The sequence below is a fragment of the Vulpes vulpes genome, chromosome 5, assembly GCF_048418805.1.
Source record: "Vulpes vulpes isolate BD-2025 chromosome 5, VulVul3, whole genome shotgun sequence".
Lineage (NCBI taxonomy): Eukaryota > Metazoa > Chordata > Mammalia > Carnivora > Canidae > Vulpes > Vulpes vulpes.
Window position 1 is genome coordinate 86,537,830 of NC_132784.1, and position 12,005 is coordinate 86,549,834.

Consider the following 12,005-nt stretch of genomic DNA (forward strand, 5'->3'; position numbering starts at 1 on the left):
CTATTATTCAGAAGTCGGTGACTCTTTGTGAGTTCTGGTCTGTGATCTTGCTGGTCTGGATTATAATACTCGGTTGAAATTACCAAAGCTTATATTGGGATAGTTAATAAAGTGAGAAAATCCTCAGTCTTTACTTTCCCTCAGTGAACATCTTTATTGGATACAGAGAAAAACAGACCCTCAATCACTTCTCAACCATATTTATAAGGATATTTTTATTCCACCTCACTTTATCAGTCAATGTATTATCACCATCGTGGGATCTAATAAAGTATTTAGCTTGCAATAATTATTGTATATGCAGGTTTAATGAAATCTCCCTGAAAAGCTCGTTGCCACCTTCTTTCTACAGCTTCTTGACTCTTGCCCGATTTTTTCCCTTCAATTTTCATTTTTTCCTTCCTTTTTTCTTCCTTTCCCTTTGACCCAAACACTTTCCATTTGTAGGAGCCAGTGAACCCAGGAGAAAGAGTGTATCTGCTTCTAGAGAATGAACTTTGTGCCATTTGCTGCATCAGTACAAAAAAAGTGTCTTTTTTTAGTGGCAGGGTGTTCAGTTGGTTGAGCATCTGACTCCTGATTTCTTCTCAGATCATAATCTCAGGGTTTAAGATCGAGCCCCACATCAGGCTCTGCACTGGGCATAGAGCAGAATCTCTCTACCCCGCTTCCTCTCCTCCCCCCCACCCCTGCAAATCTCCGTATTTTCTCTAAAAAGAAAAGGGGTTTTTAAAACAGAAATGAGTATAAAATAAGCATGCATTTATTCTTATTACACATGAGTTTGTGTGTATAAATTGCAGTAGCAATGAATATTTCTAGTTTGTATCACAGTTTTTCACTGCCCTAAAAATTCTCTCTCCCCTACATGACCCCTGGCAACCACTGACCTTTGAACTGTCTTGATAGTTTTACCTTTTCCAAAAATGTCCTGTCATTGGAATCATATACCAAGTAAGTAGTCTTTTCAGATCGGCTTCTTTCATTTAGAAATATGCATTTAAGTTCCTCCATGTTCTTTTGTGCCTTTTTTTTTCCCCACAACTAAAATTAATATAACATTATCAGGATATACCACAGTTTGTTGATGGATTCATCTACTGAAGGTGTTGTCTTTGATAGTGATTATATCATTTTTTGCATTTCCACCAGTAATAAATGAGAGTTCTTGTTTTTCCACATGCTTGTCACTGTTTGGGGTTTCCAGTATTTTGGATTTTGGTCTTTCTAATAGATGAGTGGCAGTATTTTATGGTTTTAAGTTGCATTTCTCTGTCAACATAGTATGTCAACATCCTTATGTTTACTGCATCTGCATATATTATTAAGGTGTTGATTAAAGCCTCTGGTTCATTTTTTTAAATTACATTGTTTCTTCTGAGTTTGAGTTCTCTCAATATTTTAGATAACAGTCATTTATTAGATGTCTTTTTTAATTAGTTTCCTCAGTCCGGGGCCTGTTTTCTCATTCTCTTGACACTATCTTTCAAAGACTAGAAGTTTTTAATTTAAGTGAGGTTCAGCTTATCAATTATTTATTTCGTGGATCATGCCTTCAGTGTTATTCCTAAAAAGGCACCACAATATGGAAGGTCATGTAGGTTTTCTCTTATGTTATTTTTTTAGGGGTTTTATAGTTTTGCATTTCACACTTAGACTTATGGTCTAATTTTAACCAATTAAGAATATAAGATCTTGTTGAGATTTTCTTTTGCATGTGATGTCCAATTGTTCCAGCACCATCTGTCAAAGGACTACCTTTAGTCCATTGTGTCACTCGTGTTCAAAGATTAAATAACTTTATTTATAAGTACCTATATCTGTACTCTTCTGATTCATAAGCTATTTTTCTAATACCATGATGTCTAGATTACATAGATTTATAGTCTTAAAGTTGATAGTGTCAGTCTAGCCTCTGGGTGTTTAGGTTCTCCACACAGACTTCAGAGTCATTTTGTCAATATCTATAAAGTAACTAGCTGGTATTTGGATTGGAAGTGCATTGAATCCAGAGGTCAAGTTGGGTAGAATTGAAATCTTGACAATATTGAATCTATCCATGAACATTGAATATTTCTCCATGTAGTTTTTCTTTGCTTTCATTCATTAGAGTTTGATAGTTTTTCTTATATAGATCTTATATATATTTTGTTAGATTTATACCTAAGTATTTTATGTTTTGGGGTGCTAATGTAGATGATATTGTGTTTTCAATTTAAGATTCCATTTGTTCATTGCTGTTATATAGAAAAGTGATTGCCTTTTGTATGTTAACATTGTGCAATTGATCCTGTGCAACAAAGGATTTAAGGACACTGACCCTCATGTAGTTGAAAATTCATGTAAAACTCCCCCAAAACTTAATAGCCTACTGTTGACCAGAGACATTACCAATAATGTACACTGTTAACACATCTTTTTTTATACTGTATGTTTTATACAGTGTATTGTTACAATAAAGCTACAGAAAATAGCTTAAGAGAAATTATAAATAATAGAAAATACATTTATAGTATTATACTGTATTTAATGAAAAAAAAATTCACATACTGTATGTGTATTGGTGCAATTGAAACCCACGTTGCTCAAGGGCCAACTGTCTTCTGAAAAATTGCTATAATTATTTATGAGTTCCAGGAGGTGTTTTGTTGATTCTTTCAGATTTCGTACATAGATAATCCTATCATCTACAAAAAACAAAAACAGAAAGCAAAACAAAACTGTTTACTTTTTCCTTTTCAATCTTTATAGCTTGATAATATTTTGTCTTACTATGTTAGCTGGGATGTCCAATATAATACTAAGCAGGGGTGTCAGAGGAGACCTCCTTGCCTTGTACCAGATCTTAGTGAAGAAGTTCCACATTTCTAACTATTAAGTATGATGTAATTATAGTTTTTGTGTGTTTATATTAACTTGAGGAAGTTCCCCTCTATTCCTAGTTAACTGAGAGTTTTCATCATAAATGAGTGTTGGATTCTGTCAAATGTGTTGCCTGCATCTATTGATGTGACCATGCATTTTCCTTTTGTAGCCTGATAATATGACTTATTTTAAATGATTTTAGAATATGGAACTATTCTTAATATCTGGGATATATCTCACAAGGCTATGATGTGTAATTTTTTGTTTTGTTTTGTTTGGTATCCATATTCATGAGAGAGATTGGTCCATAGTTTTATTTTCTGGTAATGTCTTTATCTTGTTTTAGTGTTAGGGAAATGGCCTCATAGAATGAATTAGGAATTGTTTCCTCTGCTTCTGTCCTCTGAAGGAGGTAGCAGAGAATTGGTATAATTTCTTAAATGTTTGTAAGATTCATCAGAGAACATATTTGGACCTGGTTCTTTCTGTTTTATAACATTAGTGATTTAATTTCTTAATATATACCTATTACTATTGATTTATTATTGTGTGAGTTTTAGGAAACCACGTCTTTTAAGAAACGGACCCATTTCAACTATATTGTCAAATCTGTGGCCATAGTTATTAATTTCTGATTTTTTTTAATGTTAAGGGGATGTATAATGAGGTTCACTCTTTCATATCTGATATTAGTAATTTGTGTCTTTTTTTTCTTCATTAGGCAAAAAGCCTACAGATTTTATTGATCTTTTCAATAACCCAGCTTTTTATTCCAGCACCATTTTTTGAGTTTTCCACAATGGTGAACTTAGGTTATCAACTTTAGGTATTTCCTCTTTTCTAATATATGCATTCAGTACATTCAATTTCCTCCTAAGCACTGTTATGTCCCACAAATTTCAATAACTTGTGTGTTCATTTTCATTTACTTAAAAATATTTTTTAAAATTTCTCTTCAAATTTCTTCTTTGTTCCATGTGTTTAGAAATGTGTTTAGCCTCCACATATTTTGGGATTATTTCATTATCATTTTGTTATTGATTTTTAGTTTAATTCTATTGTAGTCTGAGACAATGTATGATTTCTATTCTTTAAGATGTGTCTGATGGCCTAAACTATGGTCTATATTGGTAAATAATCCATAGGAGTTTGAGATGCATATATATTCTGTTATTGTTGGATGAAATAGTCTATAGATGTTAATTATATCCAGTGATTGGTGGTGTTAAATTGAACTATGTCCTTCAAATTTTCTGCCTACTGAGTCTGTCCACTTCTGATAGAGGGGTGTTGCAGTCTCCAAATATGTTAGTTGATTCATCCATTTCTTTTTGCAATTCTATTAGCTTTTGCCTTGCATAATTTGTTATTCTGCTGTTAGGTGCATACACATCAAAGACTGCTATATCTTCTTTGAGATTGATCCCTTTATCATTGTATGATACCTGTCTTTATTCCTAATAATTTCCCTCACTTTGAAGTCTGTTCTGTCTGAAACTAATAAAGCTAGATATATTTGTTTTGATTAGTATTAGTATGCTATATCTTTATTTATTATTAACATATGTGTTTAATTTAAAGTGGGTTTATGTTTTTAAAGATTTATTTATTTATTTTAGAGGGCAGGAAAGGTAGAGAAGAGGAGAGAGAGAAAATCTCAAGCAGACTCCCCACTGAGCATAGATCCCCACACAAGGCTTGATCCCATGACCCTGAGATCATGACCTAAGCCAAAATCAAGAGTCCTGCACTTAACCAACTGAGCCACCCAGGTGCTCCTAAAGTAGGTTTCTTATAAACAAAATGTACTTAGGTCTTGTTTTTTGATCCAGTCTGACAACCTAATTTTACTTGGCACATTTAGCTATTGATATTCAAAGTGATTACTGACACAGTTGGAATAAGAGCTATCATATTTGCTACTGTTTTCTGTTTGTTGCCCTTTTTTCCCCTATTTTTGGCTTCTATTCTTTTTTCTACTTTATGTGGTTTTAACTGAGCATATTATGATTTTTCTCTCCTTTCTTAGCATATTGGTTATACTTTTTTTAAAAAATTATTTTAATGATTGTCCTAGAGTTTGCAATAAACCTTTATAGCTAATCCAAGTTGACTTTCAAATAGCACTATACCATTTCATTAGTACTCTATAGTGAAATAATACGAATTCCTCTATTCTTATAGCATTGCTGTCATTCATTTTACTTATACACTTGTTTACTTATGTATACATAATTGATATATATTTGAATATATTCAAATTAACTATTTGAATTTACTGAGGAAATACTCCTATCATTAAGAAAATTAAGTCATAGAACAAAATCCTATTAGGACGGTGGTCATGGAAGTTGAAATCCACTAAGGACTGTGTAACCGCTTGCCTGTGAAATAAACTAGCCCTGAAAATGGATGGTGCCTGAGAATAGGACCCATAACCAGCCATTTCTGGCAGTGAGTGACATATAAGAAGTATAAGTGTGGGTGGTTCCCCCATATTTTCCAATCCTCACATCATGAATAGAAACAACTGTGAGTAGGAGGGCTATTTTGGTGAGCCTTGAAGCCTAGAGTTTGGGCAGAACTGCTGCAGGTGCAACTCTTGGTGGTAGGAGCAAATATTCAAGTGAGAACTTTGAAGGCTGTAGTAGGAAAGGGTTCTATATACATTCTATAAATGTGTGTGATGAAAAATCAAAATCATTATTGGTATTATTATCTTGAACAAACTGATACCTGGTAAATCACTTAAGACTACAAACAAAAGGTTTTATTTTGCCTTCACTTGCCCTTGCCATTATGCTCTTCCTTTCTTTGTGTAGATCCAAGTTTCTGACCTGTATTATTTCTCCTATCTCTACAGAATTTAACATTTCTTACAAGCCTAGTCTACTGACAACAGATGCTCTCAATTTTGTTGATCTGAGAAAATCTTTATTTCGCTCACTTTTGCAGGATAACATCTCTGGATACCAAATTTTAGGTTGGTGGGCATTTTTCTCTCAATAATTTAAATATTTCACTCCACTCTCTTGCCTATTTTCTTAGGAGAAATCCTATATAATTGCTATCTTTTATTCCTCTTTTGTTTTTTTTTCCCTTTGGCATTTATCAGGATTTTTTTCTTTATCTTTCATTTTCTGTAGTATGAAAATCGTATATCTATGTCTTCCCATCCACCCCCTCAGTGACTTTCCCCCATTTATTCTCCTGCTACTTCATGGATTTGTGATTGGTTGTCTGACATTAATTTGGCAAAATTCTCAATCATTATTGTTTGAAATACTTCTTTTCCTTTCTTACTCATGTGATAGTCACATCAGCTATATGTTGTGCCCTTTATGATTGTCTCACAGTCTTTTGAATATTTTCTTCTTCTTTGTCTTTGTTTTCTTTGCTTTTCAGGTTTTGAGGATTCTATTGACACATCCACTAGCTCAGTGATTCCTTCCTCAGTTGTGTCCTGTCTACTAAAGACCTTCAAAGTCATTTTTCATTTCTGTTAGTGTTTTTCATTTCTGGCATTACTTATTAGTTCTTTCTTAGAATTTCCATCTCCTGCTTACATTGTTCATTTGTCTACTTTATCTTTTAAGGACTTTAGAATATTAATCATAGTTGTTTTAAATTCCAATATCCCTGCTAGATCTGGTTATAATGTTTGCTATTTCCCTTCCAATTGTAGGGTTTTTATCTTGTTTTGCATTGTTTGCATTTTAGATATGCCTTATAATCTTTTCTTGACAGCTGGACATGATGTAGTAGGCAAAAGAATTGTTATAAATAAGCCCTTAGTAATCAGGTGGAGAAGTGCTGGAGGGGAAAAGAAGCATTCTTTACTCCTATGATTGGGTCTCAGTCTTTGAGTGTGTCTATGCCTTTGGACTATGAACTTCATGTGTTTCTCTGTTGCTGTTTTTTCCTCTTTAGGTGGGGCAGGATGGTTAGAATGGGCTGGAGTTGGATATTTTCCTTCTCCCACCTGGAACCCCAGGGCCAGCTAGACTTTAACTCCCTTCCCTCAGGCCCATTAAATTCTGATAAGGCTCCAGCAGGTTAGGCTTTAGTTAATTAATTTCCTCTGAGGACAGGTCTTGTTAAGAAGGAAAGCACACTCTAACATATTTTAAGATGTTTCCTTTCCCTGCTCCCTGCTGGAAACACAAGATTTTCCTTCAGTATTTACTGTGGGAACCTGATTGAGCTTCTGAAGGTAATTTTCATAGTATTGTGGGGACTTCCCTATTATTGGATCCCCTTGGAGTTATTTTATTTTATTTTATTTTATTTTATTTTATTTTATTTTATTTATTTTATTTATTTTATTTTATTATTTTTATTTTATTTCATTTTATTTTATTTTATTTTATTTTATTTTATTATTATTTTCATGAGAGACACACACAGAGAGAGGGACAGAGAGACAGAGAGAGGCAGAGGGAGAAGCAGGCTCCATGCAGGGATCCCAAGTTGGGACTCAATCCCAGGACTTTAGGACCATACCCTGGGCAGAAGGCAGGCACTAAACCACTTAGCCATCCAGGGATCCCCTCCTTGGAGTTTTTAACACTCAGACTTGTTTACACTGGACCTTCAGCAATTGGTCAATTACTTTTTAGGTTTCCTACCCTGACACTGGATCCTGTGGTCATTTCTGCTTGTGTGTCTCTGCTTTGGTAAGCCATGATTCTGTGACCTCTTGTCTGTCTTTTCTATCTTGGGGGAAGTGGTTCCTCCTATATCTTCCTTTTTTATGAATCTAAGAAGAGTTGTTAATTATTGAGTCAGTTTAGCTTTTTACTTATAATTAGGAGAGAGTAGTAACTTCCAAGCTCTTTACAAGTAAAACCAGAACTGGAAGTCTAAATTATTTTTTACCATAAAATATTTTACCTATAATTAAAAAGCCAATGTGATTATCCAGAATTAGAGGGCTTTATTGATGAACCAACAAATACCAAAATAGGAATATATCCTCAGATGATACAACTTATTTCTGTATTAGATGCCCTTGAGAGTTTCTAGCTCTGCTGGTTGCTTTTTTATTCAGACACATATTTGTTCTGAAGTAAGTCATTAAGTAGCAAGTAAATTATTAACTGCATGTCCTATGATACATCCTTATGGAGCTGAGACTCCTTTTCATTTGTGATATGCAGAGCGATGTCTAGTGTTTTGTGCCAGGCTCAGGTTAGAAATAACCAATGGGGGAGAAAGAAAGAAAGAGAAAGAAAAGAAAAGAAAAGAAAAGAACCAATGGTATGGCTAGACCAGCCTTTGTGGTTCTTAAGATTGCAATATACCCTCAGCCAAAGCTGTGACCAAACTTTTGAAAAACAAACATAACCAAAGCTTTACTCACTTGTCCTGGAAAACACATAGCATACCTCAACTGGGGCCATACATTAAGGTTTCCACCAGTAAGGTCCAGGCTTTCTGATTGATTAACGTCAAAGGTGGGGGCCTAAGGTTTAGCAGACTCACTTTATTGGTGCATTTGAAACATATGAATGGGAATCTAAAGTGTGGGAAGTGAAATGGGTGGCCCAAATGATCAGTCATGGAAATTAACCAAGACGGCTGAAACAAAGGAACCTGGATGGGGGAAGCTCCTGGGAAGGGGATTTTTATCTAGTCCCATGTCTTATGGATGGTAACGTATTTGAGAAACCTGTCTTATGTGGATCCCCCAACAATCAAAGCTTAGGTCAGGTACTTGCATTGCACAAAAATGGAAACTTTCAGGACTTCTATTACATCAAGTTTTTCACAATTAACTATATATATTTTGAGATATAATATCCTTATATTGTTCCTCCATGTTTGGCACATAAACATGGGAAAACTGAGAAAAATTGGAAATTTTGCCTTTAGTAGCTGCTTTTCACTTGGATGTTGATGTGAGAATGCTACACAGAGATTTGCTCTTCATAGTCTCAAGAGACTCAATACATTTTTTAGTAATCTTCAGAGACTACATATTAGAGTAGAATAATCACTGGTTTCTCTATCCTAACACAGAAGCATTAAAAATACTAGAAAAGCTTTTTCCAAATGTTCTGTTAGAAAAATCAACTTACCTACACTTGCCTTAAGTTAGAATGATTTTGCATATTGTGTAAGATAAGATTTTATTAAGAAAATTGGAGCTCTAGAATGTGTGCATCAGAAATACAAGAAGGGAAGGTGTTAATTGATCCACCTCTTGTGCTGATTTAGTTTTTCTCTAAAACCTCCAGACTGCTTGAGTATCTCCAGTGATAGTGAATCCTCAGCCTCACTAACCAGTTAGTTTTAGTTTTCAGACAGTTCTGATTTCATACATAGGGTTTCTTTATGTATGAATTTACTACCTGTAACTCCAACTGCCCGTCTAAATAGTGACATCAGTCACATAAACTACAGGGTCTCCCATTAATAAGGAAAGTGTCCACGAGCATTTAAAATTTCATATTTTTCTATTAATCTCTTTGTAGATTTCTATGCTTTCAAAACTTTTGTCCTCCTCTCAGAGAAACATCTGATTATATGTATGTCCTAAAATGTGATTTTCCTTAAAAAGACAAAGGATATATAAATAAAGTTTACTGTAAAAAAAATTCTGATATTTATGTCTTGTGAAAGTTGATCTTACTTCCTAGGCCTCATTTTCCTAGTGCATAATGTGGGGATGATAATGGTTGTATGAGTTTGAATTGAGAAAAGGATCATACCTATATTATAGTGTATATCATAGTTCTATAAGATTTAAATAAAATAATTCCAGTCACGTTATAGGAGACTTAAATATTCACTGTTATTCATTAAGTTAATATTTATCGCGCGCTTATGAGGTCAGTGCTTTCTGTGTTGTAGGGATTCCACAGTGGTCAAAACAATAAGTAGTTTTCATAGAGATTACATTCTAATAAACATATATTCAACAATTCTCAAGGATGTATGGAGCCTTAGAGTGGATTTTGGCATATAGAAACGTTTTCTCATTTGTCTTCATTTGATTTTTCTGGACCTGAATGAAAGATGGTGTGTGTGTGTGTGTGTGTGTGTGTGTGTGTGTGAGAGAGAGAGAGAGAGAAGAGAGAGAGAGAGAGAGAAAGAGAGAGAGACTAATATATAGTTATGTGAAATGTAGGCCATTGTCCTAATATTTGGATTTCCTTTGAGAAATGATTTTATTTGTATGACATTTTCTATTAAAAAATAGAAGAAATAGACTATTTAGAATTTAAATTTCAAAATTAGTTGGAAAAACAAAACAACAACAACAAAACAAAACAAAACAAAAAAACACCAAAGCATTATTTGGTGGGACTCTCTTATTAAAGTAGAAAACTACATGGGTTGCCAAAAGCTACATAGTAGGTCAAACCAAAATTAGAGTTTAGATGCTCTGATGGATCAGGAATGACACTAATTGATCATCATGCATAAGAATAATCAATGGTATCCGTGAGTATGAGGCAGTAATGAGAAAATCTTTCATCAGTACAAACCTAAGCTCACAGATTCTTCCTTTCAAGGTCTTCATTGTTCCATTAGCACACTGTGAGCACACTAATCACCTCACTACCGTGAATTTCCCATTTCTCCTTAAGAATCCCTGAAAAGACTTCTACACATGATCTATGAGATCCAGATACACTTCCTAGGTTTCACTGAAGAAATACTTCTAACAACCAATTAAGTCAATTAAAATTATTACCGTTAATGTCTTCATCTTTAACTACATCTAAGAGGTTATGAACACTGGCATGAATCAGGCATCAGAAAAATTTCATGATTTAAAGTATTATAGAAAATAGAGTTCTTGGAAAGTTCATTTAAAGTCTAGTGGCCTTGATACAACTGTAAACAATAGAGTTTAGAACTCTAATTCTGAGCTTCCAAAACTGAAGCAAAAAAATGTAGAACCTAAAATCATTTAGTATTTCTGTATGCTTCTGTTTCTAATAGAGGACATAGTTGGATTTAATAGGGTAGGGGAAAAAAAAAAAAGATTCCTCTGGTCACAAAGAACATAAATGCATAGAAATGGATAATGAACCATTTTTATATTGTGACATTTGTCTTACATTTGTCTTCAATTAGAGAGAAATTAGAATCAAAAAATAAATTTCTTAAAAAAAAATGGCTGCTATTTATGTACAGATAGGCTTAGGGATATATGGCATTGTTTAGCCAAGCCAATGAAATGAAAGAAAGAATAATAAAGACGAAAGAGAAGGGAAAGAAAAGGGAATAATTCATATAAGTGTTTCAAGAGGAAATTAGAGATGGAAGGTATGAGAAAGGTCTAAAGCTGATATCTTAGTGGATTTAAAAAAATTGGTAAGTTTCTATTAATAATGCTTCTTAATGGAAAGAAGTCATTCTAAGGAACCTAACTTTGTCTTTATCAAAAGTTCCTTCATAAGCATTAAATATTCTTTCTGGCAAATTTCATGTGTATTACTTTCTTTGTCCTCACTCTCACGCTCTTTAAATTAGCTTTAATGTCCATTTGGAAGTTGGACTCTAAAATAATAGTCATAAACATAATTTATTTTTAATTTTCCCAGCTTTTTAAATGACTGTCAATTCCTTATATTTAGGAACCTTTTTTGAGGATTTAATATATTACCTTTAGGAAAGAAAAAAATAGTGTACACTGGTTGTTGATACAACCAATTAGGTTAAATATGACTACAGCCGCACTTTTCTCACCACTTATTTTTAGGAGGACAGATCTATCCCATAATCAAATAATACATAAATTTTGTTTTTAATTGTTAAACTACTTCATAAATATTAAGATTATGAATTTTCAACTGTACTATCCTTTCTATTAACCAATAGCTATTTTTTTTTTTTTTATTTTCAGAGGGTCAAAAATGCTAGAGCTACTTATAATTTTATATCAATTAACTAATTTCCAGCCCAACAGGATGTCCTCTATTATTAAAATGCTAGGAGTATCTTCTAATATCCTCGACCCAGCTGGCTGTACTTAGGACATAATCACACTTAATCCAGTTGTAAAATATATTTATATATTTTTCCCCATTATATAAATTCCAAATGATGTATATGAAATGTTGTATAATGACATCAATAGGTATATCCCCTATCCCAGGAAGTGCTGTTTGGTCATCAAAAAGCTG